The 18,985-nt window shown below is 45.7% G+C and overlaps 1 protein-coding gene across 3 annotated transcripts in view; it reads right to left on the reverse strand.

Moving 5' to 3' along the window:
- The window catches only part of LOC102753758 (stonin-1), a 43,371-nt gene that overhangs the window by 15,392 nt on the left and 8,994 nt on the right, over positions 1 to 18,985 (reverse strand). The window contains exons 2-3 of one of the 3 annotated variants that reach the window (XM_015557931.1): positions 10,860 to 10,998; positions 10,043 to 10,215 (exon numbers count right to left, since the gene is read on the reverse strand). The exons of 1 other annotated variant lie outside the window; for it this stretch is intronic. The gene's annotated coding sequence lies outside the window, so the exon portion shown is untranslated. The remainder of the gene's footprint in view (positions 1 to 10,042; positions 10,216 to 10,859; positions 10,999 to 18,985) is intronic. One more of the 3 variants, XM_006778617.2, reaches the window with a different exon arrangement.

Here is an 18,985-nt window from a genome sequence, read left to right on the forward strand (position 1 = left end):
AATTAAAATGTTAAAATCAAATCTGATATTGTTTTACCTTTTATTTGGTGTGTGGAAGGTGTGCGGAAGAGGGGGTAGTCTTATACGGCGAGTATATAACAAACTCTGTATTTTGAGTGGAAATGTTAGGGGGTCGTCTTATACGCCCAGTCGTCTTATTCGCCGGCAAATACGGTAACAGTTTTATTGACATACAACTCACATATAAAATTCACCCTTTAAAAAAAAAAAAGACAATTCAGTGGTATTTAGTACATTCACAGAATTGTGCATCACCACTAAGTCTAGAACATTTTTATCACGCCCCTCCCAGATAAACCCTGCACCTACTCAGTCACTCCTCATTTTCTTCCTCTCCCAGGTCCTAGAAACCACAGATCTACTTTACTTTTCTGAATTTGCCTAGTATGGACATTTCATATAAATAGAATCTCTACAACATATGGCCTTTTGTGTCTGGCTTCTTTCACTTAGCATAACATCTTTAAAGCTCATCCATGTAGTAGCACGTATCAATTAGTACTTCACTCCTTTTTGTGGCTGAATAATATTTCATTGTGAGGATATCCCATATTTTGTTCATCAGTTGATGGACATTTGGTTTGTTTCTATATTTTGTCTATTACAATACTGCTAGGAGCATTTGTGTGTAAGTTTTTTATGTAATCATTTATCTCGGGTATATACCTAGCTTGAAAAGAACCTGAATTTGAACACAGGGCACTTCATGCAAATCTAAGACAACATAAATTATTGAAATTATTCTAATGACATCAGAGGCGAAGAGCTGTACGGAACACAGTACTGACCTGGGGGGTGGGTATAACCCAAACGCTGGGCATTGCTCTGCTACTCATTCCAGATATTCAGTGATTAGACTAGAATCAGCTCTGAGTTTTTTTCCAACTCTAAAACAACTCTATGGTAGTTGACATCCAGTTGAATTTTTTTTCAAAAACAGAAATTGTGTTACCACTGGGATTTTTGACCAAACTTCCAAACTGACAGAAAGTAAAGTTCCATAAGATCTACTAGTGTGAGAACTCAAAAACTGCTGGAATAAAGGCCATGAGAAAGGCATATTTTTCTCCCTCCAGCCCACCTTCTTGCCTCCCCTTGTGGAAAATGAAGGCTTAACCAATGCAATCACTCAAACTCGGAAAAGAGCCAACACAAAGGAAGAGAGAGGGCCTGGGGCTCAGCTGGGGACAGGGCTCACTCAGTGCTGTCATTTGCTAAATCCGCACATTCCTGAAGGCACAAAAACACACAGTGGAGCGCAGCCCAGGCCAGCTGGCTCTCTAGAGGGCATTTCACTGTCACTGCCCTTGGGCTGGAGTTGCCAGCAAGTTCCCTTCAGGGCAAGAAGAGCAGTGTTTCAAGGGACTCTGCCAGGAGCCTCAGAGGCAGGAAATCAGAAGCAATATTTATCGACCCATCCCTTCTCACCCTCTTCAGAAAGAATCCAGCCAAAATACTTCTTTGGACAGGGTGGAAGATCATGTAAATATTTACTTTAGTCGGTTAATTAAAAGAAAGAAAAAGTAAAAACCAAGAGAAGAAATAATTCAGCTTCAGGCTGCCTCCTCTTCTGATCGATCCCGAACGTTCTGCCTCATCCGTTTTTCATGGGTGGCTTCAAAATTTGGAACAGTGATATTGGTTTTTTCAGATTCGTGCTTATTATGAAAAAAAATGATTTCCATAAGCCAGATAGAAAAATCAATCCCATTACTTTCTAAGTGACCCCTGATCTTTGGAACGCACACCTTGCAAAACATCTCCTACCTTGAGTACAAAAATCTATGCAAACCATAATCTTCCCCCTATGCAAGACTTCCACAGGAGGCACTCAGCAAATGTAATGTGAGTTAAATGCAACCAAACAGAATTCTGTATTATGCCACAGAGAGCCCAATTCTTTGTCCCTGTTTAAAAGGCAGGACTTAGATGCTGCTCTGGAGTGAGTGGCTAAGACTCCAGCTCCAAGGTCAAAGGCAGGTTTGTTTCCTGCTCTGCTCCTCATTCTCCTGTTCTCTATCCCTCTTGCTGCCCTTCATTATCCATCCTTTTTATACTCATTTCCATTTCTCTCCTTTTACCCCTTCCCTCTCGATGGCTTCATCTTTCCAGTCTAGTCTCAAAGCAGCAACCAGTCAGTTTTCCCAAAGTCAACTGAATCAATTCTATTCAGCACTTCCCTTCTCTTTCCTTCCCTCCTAACCCATCCCCACCCCCAACAGGGACAGGGGGCCACATCAGAATCTAGAGGTATAGAATGTGTCTTCTTTTAGTCATCTGCAAATTCACCCCATCTACTTCAAGACGCAGATTTTAAAAGTATTCAAGCAGTAGCATCCATTTAACCTTGGGTTTGTTTTGTTTGTTTTCTGCACTGCAAATTGGGTAGGATATAAATATGCATCTGTGCCTCCCAGAGGGCCCCAAGCCCTACCATTTACAGAGCCCTTTCACAGACAACATCTCCCTTAAATTTTATGACAATTCAGAGTGGACCACAGCATTTAAGAGCCTTTTCCAAAGTCCAGGATCCAATGAGAGCAGAGCTGGGAACCCAGGACTCCTGGCACCAAGTCCCCAGCTACCTTCCTCTGAAGGAAATATTCCTCTGGTTCAACTCCCTGGCTTTTTCCTGGGATGCCATCCCACCCTGGATGTGGATGCCATCCCACCCTGTTCTCAGTCAATCTGGATTATCCGCAAACTTGTAGAAGACAATTCCAGATGAAATTCAGAGACAGGTCAAGACACTAAGACTGAATGGGGGGCATAGAAAAGGAAAATGTAGAAATTTATGGTAGAAATTTCTAGAAATCAATTTCTGAGGCTTAAAGGTTTCTAGGGGAGTGTTTGCTTCCTCTTAAGACTATTAGACATGCTTTTTGTCTCCCTATTTTCAAAGCAGCATCAGAACTCAACATTGAACTCAAGATTAAGCTGAAAGTAAATGCACATGCCTACTCACACGGGGAATAATAAGGATATAGGCAGACCAGGGTTTTAAACTTCATGCCCCAACACATGTGACAGATGGCATTTTGTTGGGGTTTTTAAAAATATATTTTTATTGATTTCAGAGAGGGAAGGAGAGGGAGAGAGAGATAGAAACATCAACGATGAGAGAGTCTTTGATCGGCTGCCTCTTGCACGCCCCACACTTGGGATTGAGCCCACAACCCAGGCATGTGCCCTGACTGGTAATCAAATTGTAACCTCCTGGTTCATGGGTCAGTGCTCAACCACTAAGCCACACTGGCCCAGCCAGATGGCATTCTGAAGCTTAGCACATTCTCTTGGTTGTGCCCAGAATTTTATAACCCCCAAAATATTTAGGGAAGCCTTGAAATAATTACTCCCTATGCTGAATGTTGGATAAGCAAAGGAGGGCCCAGGCCACAACCAACATGAGAAAGGCTGCACTTACATACAATTCCTGCATTCCATCCCTTTCTTCCGCTTAAGGGATCATACTGGAATTCTTAGAAAGCATTATGGAAACTATAACAAATTTATCCTAAATTATCTTAAAAATGAAATCTGTCACAAATAACATCTTAAATATTAATAATACTCCAAATTACTTTCAATAAGCCTTATGAATAAGTTGCAGTGGTATGAAAAATGGTCTCACCAAAAACAACTTAGGGATAAAAATTTTCATGTTATTGTAGAAAAAAACTCGTATCTTCCTTGAGAGTCAGAGTGAAGTTTTTTCAGAAAGGGATCATGTCTCATTCATTAGATCATCTTCCACAAATGTCTGACACGAGTGTGCAGCGCAATACAATCTTGATTGAATCATTTTAAATGGTCTATTCAGTATTCCATAAAGTAAATCTCTATACTGCCTTCCCCAGTTCAAAGAATCACTGAATTTTAGAGGTGGGCAGAAATTGGAGGTACTCTGTTCAATTAACCACACCAACGAACATTTATCAAGCGCTCTGTGCTCCTGGTATGCTAAGTGCTTGACCTCATTTAACCCTCACAGCCCCATCAGGTAAAGATATCACCATTTTGTAGAAGAGGAAAAGAAGGCTCAGAGAGGTTAAGCTACTTGCCGGAAGTCACCCATCCCAGGTAGGCAGACCCGCAGTGTGACCTGGCCTGCCTGATCCCAAAGCCCATGTGTGATACCATCCATCACCCCCAAGGGTCCCAAGAGATCTGATGCCTGACTCTGCCAGTGTCCTACCTGCCACTTCCAAGTACTTTCCACCACTCCACCCTTCACTAAGGAGAAAGCTCCGGGGTGGAAGCCACCATTTCCTGGAGTCAGGAGCTCTCTAAACTGCGAAGACCCTACTTCTCCATAAAGCCCACCACGTGTATCTGCCGCTTGGACACCCCAGGCTTGGGAAAGGCAGACTCCGAGACAGTTTTCCCAAGATGGCTCAAGAACAACAGCTCATTATCAATTTGGGTCAATTCTGAGACAGGTGTTTGTCACTCAGCCTGCCCTATTTCCTGTCCCCATCAACTGGACAGCCCACCCTTCGTGATGAAGTTTTTCAGACTTGCTGCCTAACAAATGCATTGATGTGCCCCCTGCTCTTCGAGTGGCAATCTTGGCAGACTAATTCCCCAAACTCTGTGTAACTCCCTGCATTGTCCTTCCTCCCAGGCCAACCCTCAACCCCCTCCATTCTTAGTTGTCCACTTCTGCTGTTCTCTGCAGTTTCCTTTGCTTTTCTCCAGAAACCATTCAAAGAAAGTATAAATATGAAGTTCTACCTTATCCTGCAGATTGTCAAAATTGGGTTAGAGGCACTTGGTTGTTGAATCAGCATTCCAGATTCTCTGCAACTGAAGACTATGCCCCCCCCTAAGCGTGTTACCTGTGGATTACCCCAGGGTCCGGCTTCTCTGTATCTGCCAGACGCTGGGGGAGACTGATGCTAAAGGGGTGTTCAGCAGAGAGAGCTCAGGGAAGCGTCACCACCCTCAGCAGTAGCCTCCTGACATTGGCCCCACCAGGGCTGTCATTGTTGGGCTGACTCCTACACAAGCGTCATGAACACAGCTGGACCCCAGCAACGCCCTCGCCTTCGCAGAGGGCTGAATCTAGTCCTTTATGCCTGTGACTTTGTTGCTCTATATCAATGCTGCATAATCTAGAGAAAGAATGTCTTCATGTCAGTGTCTGTGTGGTTTTCTTGGCTGTCCCCCAGATAAGGAATTCTCCGATTCTCCCCAGTGCTGGACCCCTCAACTGCCACACAGAAATGAGCCTGGAGCTGCATTTGCAAAGCCTCCCTGTCGTTTTGTACGGCTAGAGGTCTGCAAAAGTTACCCTCCTTGTTCTTCTGCAGTGTATAGCCCGAAACAAAGCCAAAGTCAGGGAAAGTCCAGGGTGCACAATGCATCCCTGAAGAATTTTCTTAAAGGTTTGCTATGAAAATATTTAAAATACCATTCCTATAAATTTAGTTTCCTTTAAAGGGGAAACTAAAAGTTTGAAACAGAAAGGAATCATAAGACAACACAAAACCCTAAGAAAAAAGTAAAATGAAAACGCTTGCAGAGTTTTAGCTCACAGGAGAAGGGCCCGCTACATGCACTGGAAGTATTATTAACACATATGTTCTGCAGTCCATATAGTTAATCACAAACATGTGTGCTATTTAGTTCAGCTCTGTGACAGGAAATACCATTTGTAAAATATTAAACCACACCAAAACCTGTCCATGCCTTCAAATATCATCTGTGCTGCTTCTAGCAGAGCTCCCCAGCCCCACTCCTCCCCTGGGACACTTAACCTCCACTTTCCCAGGATGAATTTGGTTCCCAGCTATTATTTTTACCTTGTTCTAATAATCTGCTCATTTCCTAAATTTAGAGAGCAGTAGAGACAGATACCAACTCAAACTGGCTAGTCCCAGCAGACAGTCTTTACATGAACAAAGAAGAGATTTAAGGCCAGGCAGGTATTCTGACTTCAGAATCTTATTCTTCTTACCATGACAGCTTTTTGTATGGTTTTTTGTTGTTGTTGTTTTTTCAGCAAAGCCAGTAAGAATGTATTGGCCACAGCAAAAGCACACTTAGGTGGGATGCTTCTTAAAGCTGAGGACAGTGAAACAAGGAAGGGCTTAGCATAGAAGAACCACCAAGAGAGCCTAGGCTGGGCTGCTTTAGCTCACTGGGGAGTCAGAGAAAAAGGGGGACTTGGAGACAGGGTCAGGGAATTAGTCCAGGAGGAGTTGCCGCTGCCCATTGCTCCCCTGGTTGCAAATCTTCTGAGTCCCTTAGAATTTAGAGATTGCATGCCTGATGGGGGGAGGCAATGGCATGGGCGTGCTCTCTGAGGGAGAGTGCACCATCATTACTGCTGTTGTTTTTTAAATATATTTTTATTGATTTCAGACAGGAAAGGGGTGGGAGAAACATCAATGATGAGAGAGAATCATGGATTGGCTGCCTCCTTTACATCCCTCACTGGGGATAGAGCCTGCAACCCGGGCATGTACCCTGACCGGGAATTGAACCACAACCTCTTGGTTCATAAGTTGATGCTCAACCACTGAGCCAGGCTGGCTGAGCACCACCATGACAGTTTTATGGAGTATCCATACCAGGTTCATGTCACTGTCATAGATGCTATGGAAAGTTGTTAAACAGAGGTCTCTGGGTCTCAGTTTCTTCATCTGCAAAATGGTGGCAATATGTACCTCTTATGTAAATTGTCTCATAATAGGTACTCAATAGAGTAGTTTTCCTTCCTCTTTCTCTCCCTCCTGTTTCCCCTCTCTCCCATTCCAGCCTTCCTTTCTCTAGCCAGCAAGAAAGTAAAGAGCCCAGATCTTGGAGCTGGCGTTGGCATCAGGTCAACTTGTTACAAATCCTTTCCTAGAACTGTCTCCATTCTGCCTGGCACATGACCATGCCTCTACCCTGCCCTCCAGATGTGACCTGTGCCTGGACCCATGCTCAGGGCTTCTCCTTTGGGAGACGGCATCTCCCAAAGTGGAGAGAATTTAATAGTGCGGGGACAAGACCCAGGGCCGAGGGCATTTATGGGTCTCTTCATGGCAATCCTTCCCAAAGCCTATGGCTGACATGAAAACCTGGGACCATGCTTGTCACCCACAACGCTGACTCAGCATCGGTCTATACCACCGGTTCTCAACTGGAGTGACTTCACTCCCAGGACATATTTGGCAATATATGGAGACATGTTTAGTGATCACAACTGGGGGTAGGGCATGCTACTGATCTCTAGTGGGTAGAGGCCAGGGATGCTGCTAAACATCCTACAATGCACTAGATGGTCCCCACAACAAAGGATTACTCAGCCCAAAATATCTCTAGCACTGAAGATGAGAAATCCGGCTCTCTGGTGAGGAGGTCAGTAAGCATGGATGAAGTGTTTGTGTGAACTAATATAAATTCAAAGTAAACATCATTACATAAAAGGGTACGGTCTCTTTATTTTTAGTTTTATTCATTTCAAACGGGCCGGATCTGCCCACGGTTGCACTAGATGGTCCCCATAACAAAGGATTATTCAGCCCAAAATATCTCAAGCACTGAAAATGAGAAATCCGGCTCTCTGGTGAGGAGGTCAGTTCAGAACAGGAGAGAACCCAGATAAAGGAATATTTTAAAAGATTTGACAGGACTTAGACACCAAAAGTGATCTAGAAAACAGCGGGGAGGGGGAGTCCGGCACTTAGAAAAGCAGCTACAGAGTGATGCCATTGTAACGACCTGGTTATTATTTAACAGGAAAGGAGTAAAGGGAAGACTAGATAATATACGCATGCCATTTATACAACTTTGCCAGGAAGCTGGAGTTTAACACTCTCCAAGTCTATTATTCCCCACAAATCATTGACAGGACTTGGACACCAAAAGTGATCTAGAAAACAGGGGGAATCCGGCACTTAGAAAAGCAGCTACAGAGTGATACCACTGTAATGACCTGGTTATTATTTAACAGGAAAGGAGTAAAGGGAAGACTAGACACTATAGACACGCCATTTATAGTTTTGCTAGAAAGCTGCAATTTAACACTCTCCAAGTCTGTTCCCTGCTGATCAATGGAGGAAGGGACTGGACAAAGGCAGTTGGACCCATGCCCAGTAAGGTCTGAGTAATGTGGGAAGGTGCTTAGCTGTCAGCCACACCGGGGAACAAGTCAGTGGACAAGAATAGGTGTGGCCATCGCAAGTGCACTAAGTCTAAATATTTGAACTCCTAGACAAAGGGAGTTCACTCTCTTGGCTCCTGGCCCTCTAGCCCTCTTGGGACTCTTGCTGCAGGGGGCACATTACCCTGCATTCGCCCACGTGGCCAACAGCCGTGTGGGATCCACACAATGGATTGATGGACTTCACCAAGGCTGATGCTGAACGGGACCCAGCTGCAACATGGAACGGAGACTCTAGCCCGGCTTCTAACTTTGCTGAATCCACAGCTGCTCCTTTTCTAAGACTGCATTAAGGGACATGGGACTTTTAAACCCAAGGAATATAACTCCAAATAGTCTTTTACCTCATCTCATTCTCCCATGGGGGGCCTCTAAAAATGCTAATTTCAGCAGCATCTCAAGAATCCCCCTCCCATGAGCGACAGGGAAATCTGGCCCACTCATTTCTCCAGTAACAACAGGAGAGGCAGGAAGAGGAGCAGGTCAATCACGAATCGGTCTGAGGTCCATCCCAGTGGAACATCTAGCAAGGAGCTAAAACAGGAGACCGTACCTGGAGAGAAAGCCGGAGGCTACACATGTAGAGCTGGGGGGCTTTCTCCACTAGGGGAAAGCTGAATGCAGGAGAGAATGAGAGAGGCCACAGGGCACCAAAGCTAAGGACCCTATCATTTTACAGGAAGAGGAAAAGGAAAAAAGAAAGTAAGTCACACAGAACAGGCCAAGGAAAAACCAGGAAAAACCAGGAGGTGCAGAAACACTCTCCCCCCCCCGCCCCCCGCCCCCCCAGGCAAGAAGGAGTGTTTCTATGAGCCCTTGAAGAGCTGGAGAGGGTAGAGATAGATGACCTCTGGGTTGAGCGATTAGGTCAACAGTGACAGGGTTGGGGGCAACTTCAGCAGAAGGTGGGCATGAAGCATGGCTGCCAGTCTAGAAGCCAAGGGAGCAGGGATGCTGGGGCTCATGAATAGACAGAGGCCAGGCTCAGCTGTCCATGTCTCAGCAACTTCATCCCTATACCCGCCCCCCCGCCCCATTTTGGGGGTTTCTGCTGCTCTGGGGCTGAGCTCTTTCCTGGTGGACTGGTTTCTGGCAGCCCTAGGAACAGCCTACCGCTTTGTACCCTACCTACCTTTTGGTCCCAGGAACACAAAAGGGCCAGGGCTTCCCACTCTCCCAAAAATCCAGCCCACCCCCACCAGGGCAGGGGCAGACAAGTGAGCCTTCGTGCAGGCAGAGGGCCTGAAACAAGGCCTGCTTTCAGGGCTGCCTTCTGGTATTTATATTGCCGTGGGTTCTCCAGTGGGCAGAGCAAGGCACTCAGAGACAGACATGAGAAACGGCATTATCTCCTTAGGGGCCCCCAGGGCTGTGCTGGGGTGTGGCCCCCGTGGTTATTAGATGGCAGCTCCTGGATTTGGGTTCTGAATTCTTAGAGGAAACCATGAAAAAGATGTGGGATAGTTAGCTGAAGGGGCTTGGTGCAGATCACACATCTTAAATATGCAAACCTCCTCCTTCCCCTCTACCTCCACCAGCGGGCCCAGGGCCCTCCTGAAGATAAGCAGAAAGTCCTGGAAGGTTAAAGAATTAGAAAGAAGATCCCTCTCTGGATTTAAATATTTAGTGAGGGGAAAACCAAAATTGGCCACTTTGCTATGAAAATTGTTCAAGTAATTTATCTTAATTACCGTGTAATTGCTTTTAGTGTTTTGAGAGGAGGCAGTAGCTAAATGGCCCAGAAAGAATATTTAACGCTTTAAAATGTGATTCCTACCCACTCACTAACGGTGCTGTGTTCAGACTGGAATGGTCTGCATGAGAAGTTAAGGACCAAGATCTTCCAGGAAAATCCCCCAGGATCTTCACCTTTGGATGCTGGGTTTTGGGGAACACCTTCCAAATGTTCTGGTGCAAATTCTTCAATCACACGCCCACTGCTCATTCATTCAGCGAATAGTTACTTTGTCTTCTATGTGCTGGGTCCTGAGTGGAGCGCCATGCAGACCACAGAACCAAGACCCGAATCATTGCCCATGTGGCTGAGAAAGAAGGGTTGAAAAGTTAGACTGTGTGTAAGCCCTGCCCGCAACTGACTGAGCAACACGGGCAAGTTACTTACCTCCATGAGCCTCAGTTTCCTCATGTGTGAAACAAGGACAATAGTTAACTTTTAGGATTTGTTATGGGCTGAGTTGTGTATCCCCAAATTCAGCCCTAACGCCCAAAGCCTCCGAATGTGACTGTACTTAGAGGTAGGGTCTCTAAAGAGCTGTTTAAGTGATGCCGTTAGCCCTAGTCAGTGTGACTCATTTGGTTGGAGCATCGTCCTGTGTGCCAAAAGGTCACTGGTTCAGTTCCCCGTCAGGGCACATGTCCAGGTTGCAGCTCGATCCCTGGTTGGGATGCCTGTGGGAGGCAGCCAATTGATGTTTCTCTCTCATATCAGTGTTTCTCTCTCTCACCCTCTGCTTTCCTCTCACTTTAAGAAGAATAAAAACATACTTAGAATAATATGAGACTGTTAGTCTGAGCCCTGAGCCAGTCTGACTGGTGTTGTTATAAGAAGAGGTTAAGACACAAAGAGAGACACCACGGAGACGAACAGAGAGAAAAGACCATGTAAGGACATAGTGAGAAGGTGGCCATCTGCAAGGCTAGAAGAGAGGCCTCAGAAGAAACAGACCTGCCAACACCCTGATCTTGGACTTCTAGCCTCCAGAGCTGTGAGAAACATTTCTGTTGTGTGAGTCACCCAGTCTGGTATGCTGGTACTGCAGCCTGAGCAAAGTGAGGCAGGGCTCTTGCACGTACTAAAGCAACATCTGTAAAATGGAAGATGCAGCAGGAGATCATAAACAGAGGCTGTTGTTACTATAGAGTCCTGCTCTTCAGGTGCTTAAAACCTGGTAGAAAAGTCCAGAGAAAACAACAAATGATGGACAAGATGTGCTGTCCCCTGTGCTGAAGTGCACTGGGCTGTTCAGAGAGGACAGCCCCTGCTCAGGGGCAGGGAGGCTACCTGGGGAGGGGCGACTGCTTGGGCAGAAACAGGGGGGCAGCAGATGAGGCATCAGTAACCACACCCTCTACTCATGTTCTGTGCATTTGGGTTATGTACCAGTCAGTTAACACCAGCCTAAGGGAACTTCTCCCACCTGGCTTCATTCCCTCCATGAAGAGAACACAAAATCCAGTTCCACACATATTAATCATCGCTAAACAGGTCTCCTCTCTGGCTGCCCAAACTGGGCCACATGCCACAGAGGCAAGCTCACTCTGATCAGGGCTGTGTGCAGACCCCAAATCAAATGCATTTTGGTTTATCCGTGGCCAGTCCTAGGCTGTTGCTGACCACCAAGCTCACCTGGAAATGTCTACATCACTGTGAATACTGAGGCAGGAAGCACTAACTTACAGAGAACAAAAACATATTGGCTTTGATCCTAGCCATTTCTGGATATTCCACAAATGTACATACATATAAATATGTAACAACTTGAGCAATTCCAAAATTAGGGAAATTTTTAAAAAATCAACACACCCATCTTTCCACCAGACCTTCATACTACTGCTCAGAGCACACAGAGGTTCCTCTGGGGGAGGTCCCACAGCTGTTGGCCCAGCCTGGGAGCCAGGAGGCCAGTGTTTGGGGGGGGTGGGGGGGGGGTGGTTGTTCCAGCTCTCTCTGGCTCTGTGTGTGAAAAACAAGGGCCCTTCAAACTCTAACAATGCAGATGAATTCCCCTAAAGGGGTCTACAGAGAAGCAAGTACCTGCCTGAAGACTTCCCTATTTAAAATCTTTAAGACAACTGCAACCACACTTCGGCAGGAAGTTTTCTGAAATGTCACCTTCTCCCTCTTCCCCTGAGAGAGACGCTCTATTTCCCCTCTTGAATCTGGATGGGCCTGTCACTGCTCTGATGGACACGGTGTGACAGAAGTGACACTGTGACAATTCTGGGCATGGGCCTGAAGTCACCCAGGAGCTGCCAAGTGGCCTAGAAGCAGCCATTTCCTGCTTGTCAGAGCCCTGAGCCACCACCACCATAGTAGAAACCCAGGCTGGACAAAGAAGCCACGTGGGGTGCCATAGCGGGGCACCTTGTAGACACCAGCCCATTGAGCTTTCGGCGATCCCAACCCCAGTCGCCATCTGATGACAACTACATGAGACAACCTACGCAAGAACCACCCAGCTGAGGCCAGTCAACCCACAGAACCAGCAAAGAAAACATCAAAGTGTGGTTTTAAGCCTCTACATTTTTGTGTATGTGGTAAAATACACTTAAAGATAGAATTTACCCTTTTAACCATTTTTAAGGGCACAGATCTGTGTTATTAAGTCTATTCCCACTGTTATGCAACCATCACCACCCGCCAGCTCCAGACTGTCATGCTATCAAACTGATACTCTGGACCCATTAAACACTAACTCTCCATTTCCCCCTCCCCTCAGCCCCAGGCAACCACCATTCTACTCTGTTTCTATGAATATGACTATTCTAACTACCTCCTAAAAGTGGAATCAGTCAATGTTTGAACTTTTGTGACTGGCTTATTCCGCTTAGCATGTCATAAAGGTTCATCCATGTTGTAGCATTTCCTTCCTTTTCAAGGCTGAAAATATTCCATGTACTTATATACCACATCTGATTATTCATTTGCCCATCTATGGAAACCCCTGTGTTTGGAGAGGTTGTTCTAGAGCAAGCATGTCAAACTCAAAGGCTAACACGGCCAAATAAATAAGGTTTAAGTTTATGTGGGCCGCAAAAAAACAAAAGCTTCAATTTTCATAGGTTTATTTTGAGAGAGACATGCTCAATACCAAGGGCTGAAATAAATGAGTAATCGTTAGTGTATTTTGAGAGAGACATTCTCAATACCAAGGGCTGAAATAAATGAGTAATAGTTAACATAAAATAATAGAACATTTTAATAAAAATTAATACTTTTTCTTGAACATTAACTTACCAGACACTGAATAAACTGCACAAATTAATAAGCATAAGGCAAATAAACCGATTTTTTCTTGTTCTCTGAAAAGCAAAGTATTTCCTCTTGCGCACACCAAACAAGTCAGTCCAAGACTAATGTCATGGCAATCAGCTGCTGAAATATTCGCTGCTAGTATTAGTGGAGAGAAATGGTACGCTTGCACATAAGGCGCGTAAGGGAAATGAATGCAACATGATTATACTAATCAGTCATCAGTGAATGTTGTAGTTCATTAATAATAATTATGTATAACAGGATATTGTAAAAATTAAGTTATAAAGTTTTTATTAAAATGTTTCTTACATACCATTACATTGGCTGGGCCACAAAAATATTCATTGTGGGCTGCATGCAGCCCGTGAGCTGTGAGTTTGACATGCTTGTTCTAGAGCAACAGGTGACTGGATCAGTGATATGGCCCTGGGGCAGCAGAGCAAGGCTCCCAAGGCAGATGTCAGGACCTCGGGAGTCTGGCAGAAACACAGAGCACCAGGGCACTAACCCAACCCCCAGAGTAGGTGATGGGCCAGTGATCCAGGTTGGAGTTCCCAGTAGCACTTGTCACAGCAGGCCGAGTGTCTCCTGGGGTCTCCATTCTAGGTTGGGAGCAACCCCAGAACAGGGACTGGCAGGATCTTGTTCATGCTTGGGTGCCCTGCCCTGGCACAAGCTCACAGGCACAACAACTGTTCAGTGAATGAGTGCAAGATGCACCTGAGACTGAAGCCAAGTTCTGACTCATCCCAGGGTTTCTGACAGGCTCATGGAGGGCAAAAACGGGCCAAGGGAAGCACAGAAGAACAGCTGCTTATGGCTGCAAAGGAAAGGGGGAGGCAGCAGCCACAGCAGGACATTCTGACAGGCAAAAACTCATGGTCAGAACCAGGCTTCCCAGGGAGCTCCCACCCAGACAAGGCAGCTCTGCAAGGGACTCATATAAAGGTGAGGAAGTCCATTAGGAAGGGTGTGCTAGGATCAGGCTGAGCCAACAGGATGAGGCCTCTCAGGGATCAGCCTTGCTCAGCTTGGCTCAGGGTCATAGAGCCTCCTGTGCCTAGTCCCAGGGCTCAGGGTCAGAGAGCCTATTAGAGGGGCACGGGCTGGGCTTAGAGGGGCTCGACCCTTGGTCATAGTACAGGCTGTGAGCTGAGTCACATATTTGAGCCCTGGAGCTTTGGGACAGCAACCTTCCTTCACTGCAGAAGGACCCAGGTTGGTTGCCCTATGACCTCAGCCCTCTTACCCATAACCACTTTACCAAGGAAACCCAAACCATTCTTCCTGCTGCTCCGCTCCACTTGGCCACATAACGAGAGTGCCCAACACAGGTCAGGATGCATCAGAGCACGGACGTTAATTCCAAATCTAAGAAGAGGACTTGTTCCGGGTTGACTTAAAGAGTGACTGCCAACGACACGAATGCCCCTTGGGGGTTTAACAAAAAGGGCTCGAGTTGTGTTCCAACTCCGCATTTAGGTTTTCCAGCCTCTAAAGATAAAGTAGAACCTTCAGTAATAACTCCAAAAGAATGTTTCCCTGTTTCTCTTCAAAGCATACACCTTGACAGTAGGAACTGCTTGCCATATGGGAAGCAGTTAGAAGCACCAGTTAAAACTCAGAAAACATGGGTTTGGGACTTGGCTCAGCTTCTAAGTAACTGTGGGGCTTTGAGCAAACTAGTTACCCTCTTTGACTCAGGACTCAGTTTCCTAATCCATAAATAGAGGAAAATACTTTGTATTCTCACTGGTTATATACATTAATAATACATATATGTGAGGTGATATAGAGATAGATATATATATACACTTACACACATATAGTGTGTCCCCCCAAATAAATGTATACACACTTTAATAGCTGATAGCTGTTAAATGAAAATGAAATTTATTTTAATAAACACTGCCTTTATAATTATCCGAAGTCTGTGTATACATTTTTGGGGGAAGAGCCTATATATGAGGTCCTTGTAAGAAAAAGTGTATGTTAGAGATTTACTTATGTTCAATAGTTGCTCGCTGATATTTGTGGAATAAATGGACGAATAACCCAAGATTATAACAAGACTCACATTATAACAAGTGTCCCTCTCCACACTTCAGAATCCCCAGCCAGTGTATCTACCAGATCTTAGAAGGCCACCTCTCCCCCCAGGAGGCTAAAACCAATTCGCCCATGTCCTACCCACCGACCACCAAGCCTGCACCCTTCCCTCCCAGCTGGCCTTACAATCTCCCAACCTGCTGGAGCTAGCCTGACATCCAGGGTCAGAGCCTGCCCCGGTGTCCCTGCCCCAGCCCCTGGCCCAGCTCCCATCTTCCATATGGCATGAGACTTCGCCTTGGACCAACTGCCAAGCCCAGAACCCTAGGTCTCCATTTCCTTTGACACCAGAATGAACTTTGAACATTTCCTTTGAACCAGAAACAACTCATTCCCCTTTCCTGATTTTCCTGAATCGTGGGTCAAATGGAAGATTTGTAGACCAGAAGCTATCATGTCTCAGGGCCCCCTCTACCCATGACCTTCACCTGCAAAATGAGGCTCACATGGGCTCTTCCACCTCAAAGGGCTCTGGGGAACTTCATAGAAAGTGATGGCCTTAAAAGTTTCTTTGAAAAACAAGAAGCACTCCATAAATTCCTTTGCTCTCATCACTTCAGTGTGATCTCAGAGATGATCTCCAGAGGCCTGGGACTGGCCCCTGGGTAAATTCTTTCAGCACAATGACCACACACACAGAGAAAAGCTTGATGATCTTTGTGGCTCCAGTGTTATGAGCAAATGCATGTGATCTCCAGGGCAGGGGCTGCAAAGTCAGGAAGTCAGGAAGCCTTGGCTCTGCCAGTAAATTAGACGCATCACTTAACCTCTGGGCATTTTTCTTCATAGGCACAATGGAGCTGACAAGCCACCCACATTCCTATTCACCAAGATACCAGGAAGGCAAAGAATTTCAAGAGAAAAAACAAGTAGAAATGTGGTATTCAGTGAGCATGGAGAATTGAGAAAGAATAGATGAAAAGAAAAATAAAAGGGGGAAAGAAACAAATAAAAGAGAAGGAGAGCATTTGGGGTGAAATGGGAGACTCTTGAGAAGGCATGGATGGACTGCCATAGAAGTTCCCAGTACAGAAAATGCACCCCAAGTTGAAAGTCACCATCTAGATTAGAAGATTTATCGCAAAGGCATCAGAAGTTCAACTCCAGCCCGGCCGGTGTGGCTCAGTAGTTGAGCATTGACCTATGAACCTGGAGGTCATGGTTTGATTCCCGGTCAGGGCACATGCCCAGATTGCAGGCTCAATTCCCCGTGTGGGGTGTGCTGGAGGAAGTTAATCAATGATTCTCTCTCATCATTGATGTTTCTATCTCTCTCTTTCTCCCTTCCTCTCTGAAATCAATAAAAATGTATATAAAAAAAGAAGCTCAACTCCAGTGGACAAAAAGAAATAAAGTCTGTCCATCCTCTGAGGTGGCATGAGCACAGACCAGAGGAACCAAGACACACTGCTGTTTGCTTTTACAGCCCAGCTCAGAGCAAGAGAGATGAGGAATTAATAGGTCCACTATCTGTAAAAATTGTGTAATGTTTCTAGAGAGGCCCTGGCCAGGCCACAGCCTGGCCCATGAGGTCCAATTCAGGATGCTCCACTTTAAGGGAAACACTCAAAGACTAAACAGTTCCCAAAGTGGAACCACGTAGAAACTCCATTTCTTTAACATGACTCTTACTCCTTTCTGTCCGTCCACTCCCTTCCTTAATCATTAAGCCCTTAGGATATCAGTTTCTGATCAGTATCAAACTGTCTTAAGAACAATCTGTTGGCCACAGAAACAGAGTTTGGTCAAGCTAAAGATAACATCTGGATTTCAGTTGTTTCAGCCCTAGCCCATGGAAGGGAAAGGACCTTACAGACCACACCCTCATGAAACAGAACAATACGATGACGATGGTGCACAAGATACAATGACCAACTACTCCCTACACTGGCCCCAAGCAACCAGTGGAGCCCAGGACGGCAACTCCTTTAACCACCATGATTAATGATTTCCCCCCTATATAGTCCATCCCCCGGAAGCCATCAGGGAGCCAGGCCTTTTAGCACTAGTTTACCTGAGACTCCAGGCTTGGCAGCATTTCCTCAATTCATAAACCTTTGCTGCAAACTCCTGTTTGTGTTTGATTGGACTTTGATGCACACAGATGAATGGACCCCTTTAGTCCAGTTACAAAAGGCAGGGTGTGCTGAGGAAGAGTTCTGAAATCTGAAAGCATTTCCCTAAATAAGATTTGGGGAGGATAATATAAAATACCGACTTCTGCGCATGGGCCATGAAGTTTCAATCGCACTGTACGTGCACGCCTGCACATGGTATTTTGTGGAAGACCCACACTCAAGGGGCCAAAGAGCTGCATGTGGCTCGCAAGCCGCAGTTTGCCAACCACGGATCTAGTCCAACCTTCCCAATTGAGGAATCCTTATTCATCTCTGCTGAGGAATTGCCAGCTGCTGCAGAAACACTTCCATAGTGGAGACCTCATTACTTTATAAGCAAGTTCATCGCATTATCATTTAGACAAGATTATACTCTTCTCCCTCCAATTAATCCCAAATTAACTTCCTCCTGGCTTCCATCTACACTGGGGGGGTGGGAGGGGGAAGAGACACAGACTAAGTCTAAACACCTTTCCACCTACCCATCCTTTAGACAACTGAAACTGCCTTGATGACTTGCATTGGGTCCTCTCTCAGGCTCTCCTGGGAGGGGGACTATTTCCAGCTTAGCCCTGAAAGCTCACTATCTTGCTCCCTCCCATGCTCCTTTCCCAAGTATCTGGCCAGCTTTGAGCTCAGACTGACATGGGTCACTGACTGCTGCTCCCGCCTGGCTCGGGCATCTCACCCTGTCTTTGCTTTCCAACTAGGTCTTGGCCTCCTGCCACCAGTTGGGAAAACTCTGGTCCATCTGTTGCTCTCAGCTTTGCTGCTCTGCCCAGAGCTAGAGAGCTTGTCATGAACGTGCTCCATGATGAGGCTGAAAAATGAGTCCCGCATTCATGCCACTTAATGGAAAACAGCTGGTGGTTTGACTTTAGGCCTTCTAATAAAAATGGAATCTAGACTATTCAATAGGCATTAAATGCCATTTCTAACACCTCATATGACAGATGAGGAAATAGAGGTCCAAAGAGGTAAGATGATCTCCTCAGGGAAACAGAGCTGAGAAGATGAACATGAACTCTAACCTTTGATTTTCCAGTCCGCATTCTTTCTACGGTAATTACGAGGAAGCGAGGCTACATGGTGGCTCTCTTCTTAAGATATTTTGGAATAAATTTTCCATAGTCTGTACGTATGTGCACTTACTCTTTCTTCAACTCAACAGACATTCGCGAAGCACCAACTATTTGCTTTGTAAATACTCTCAAGTGAGATTTAAAGTAAGCTTCCCATAGGAATCTACATCTTGATGTGTGTGAGCACCCAGTGTGTGTGTGTGTGTGTGTGTGTGTGTGTGAATTTCATGCAGGTGAACATTCACCCGACAATGATAACAGAACACCCTTAACACTAAACTACACACTGGTGCTAGAGAAAAAGAGGCACAGCCTATTACCCAGGCATTCTCTGTCTACCGGGGACAATTCTCGAATGTTATGTTGACATGATAAAGCCAAATGCAGGGTATTGTGGCACTTCATTGAGCCAGATACTCAATTAAGATGGGTGACAGCCATGGTGGCAGTGTCCACAATTGTAGGGGAAATAAAGCTGCTGGTCCTTGTTTGAAAAGACCTCAGGAAG

This window comes from Myotis davidii, unplaced genomic scaffold (assembly GCF_000327345.1).
Source record: "Myotis davidii unplaced genomic scaffold, ASM32734v1 scaffold6, whole genome shotgun sequence".
Classification (NCBI taxonomy): Eukaryota; Metazoa; Chordata; class Mammalia; order Chiroptera; family Vespertilionidae; genus Myotis; species Myotis davidii.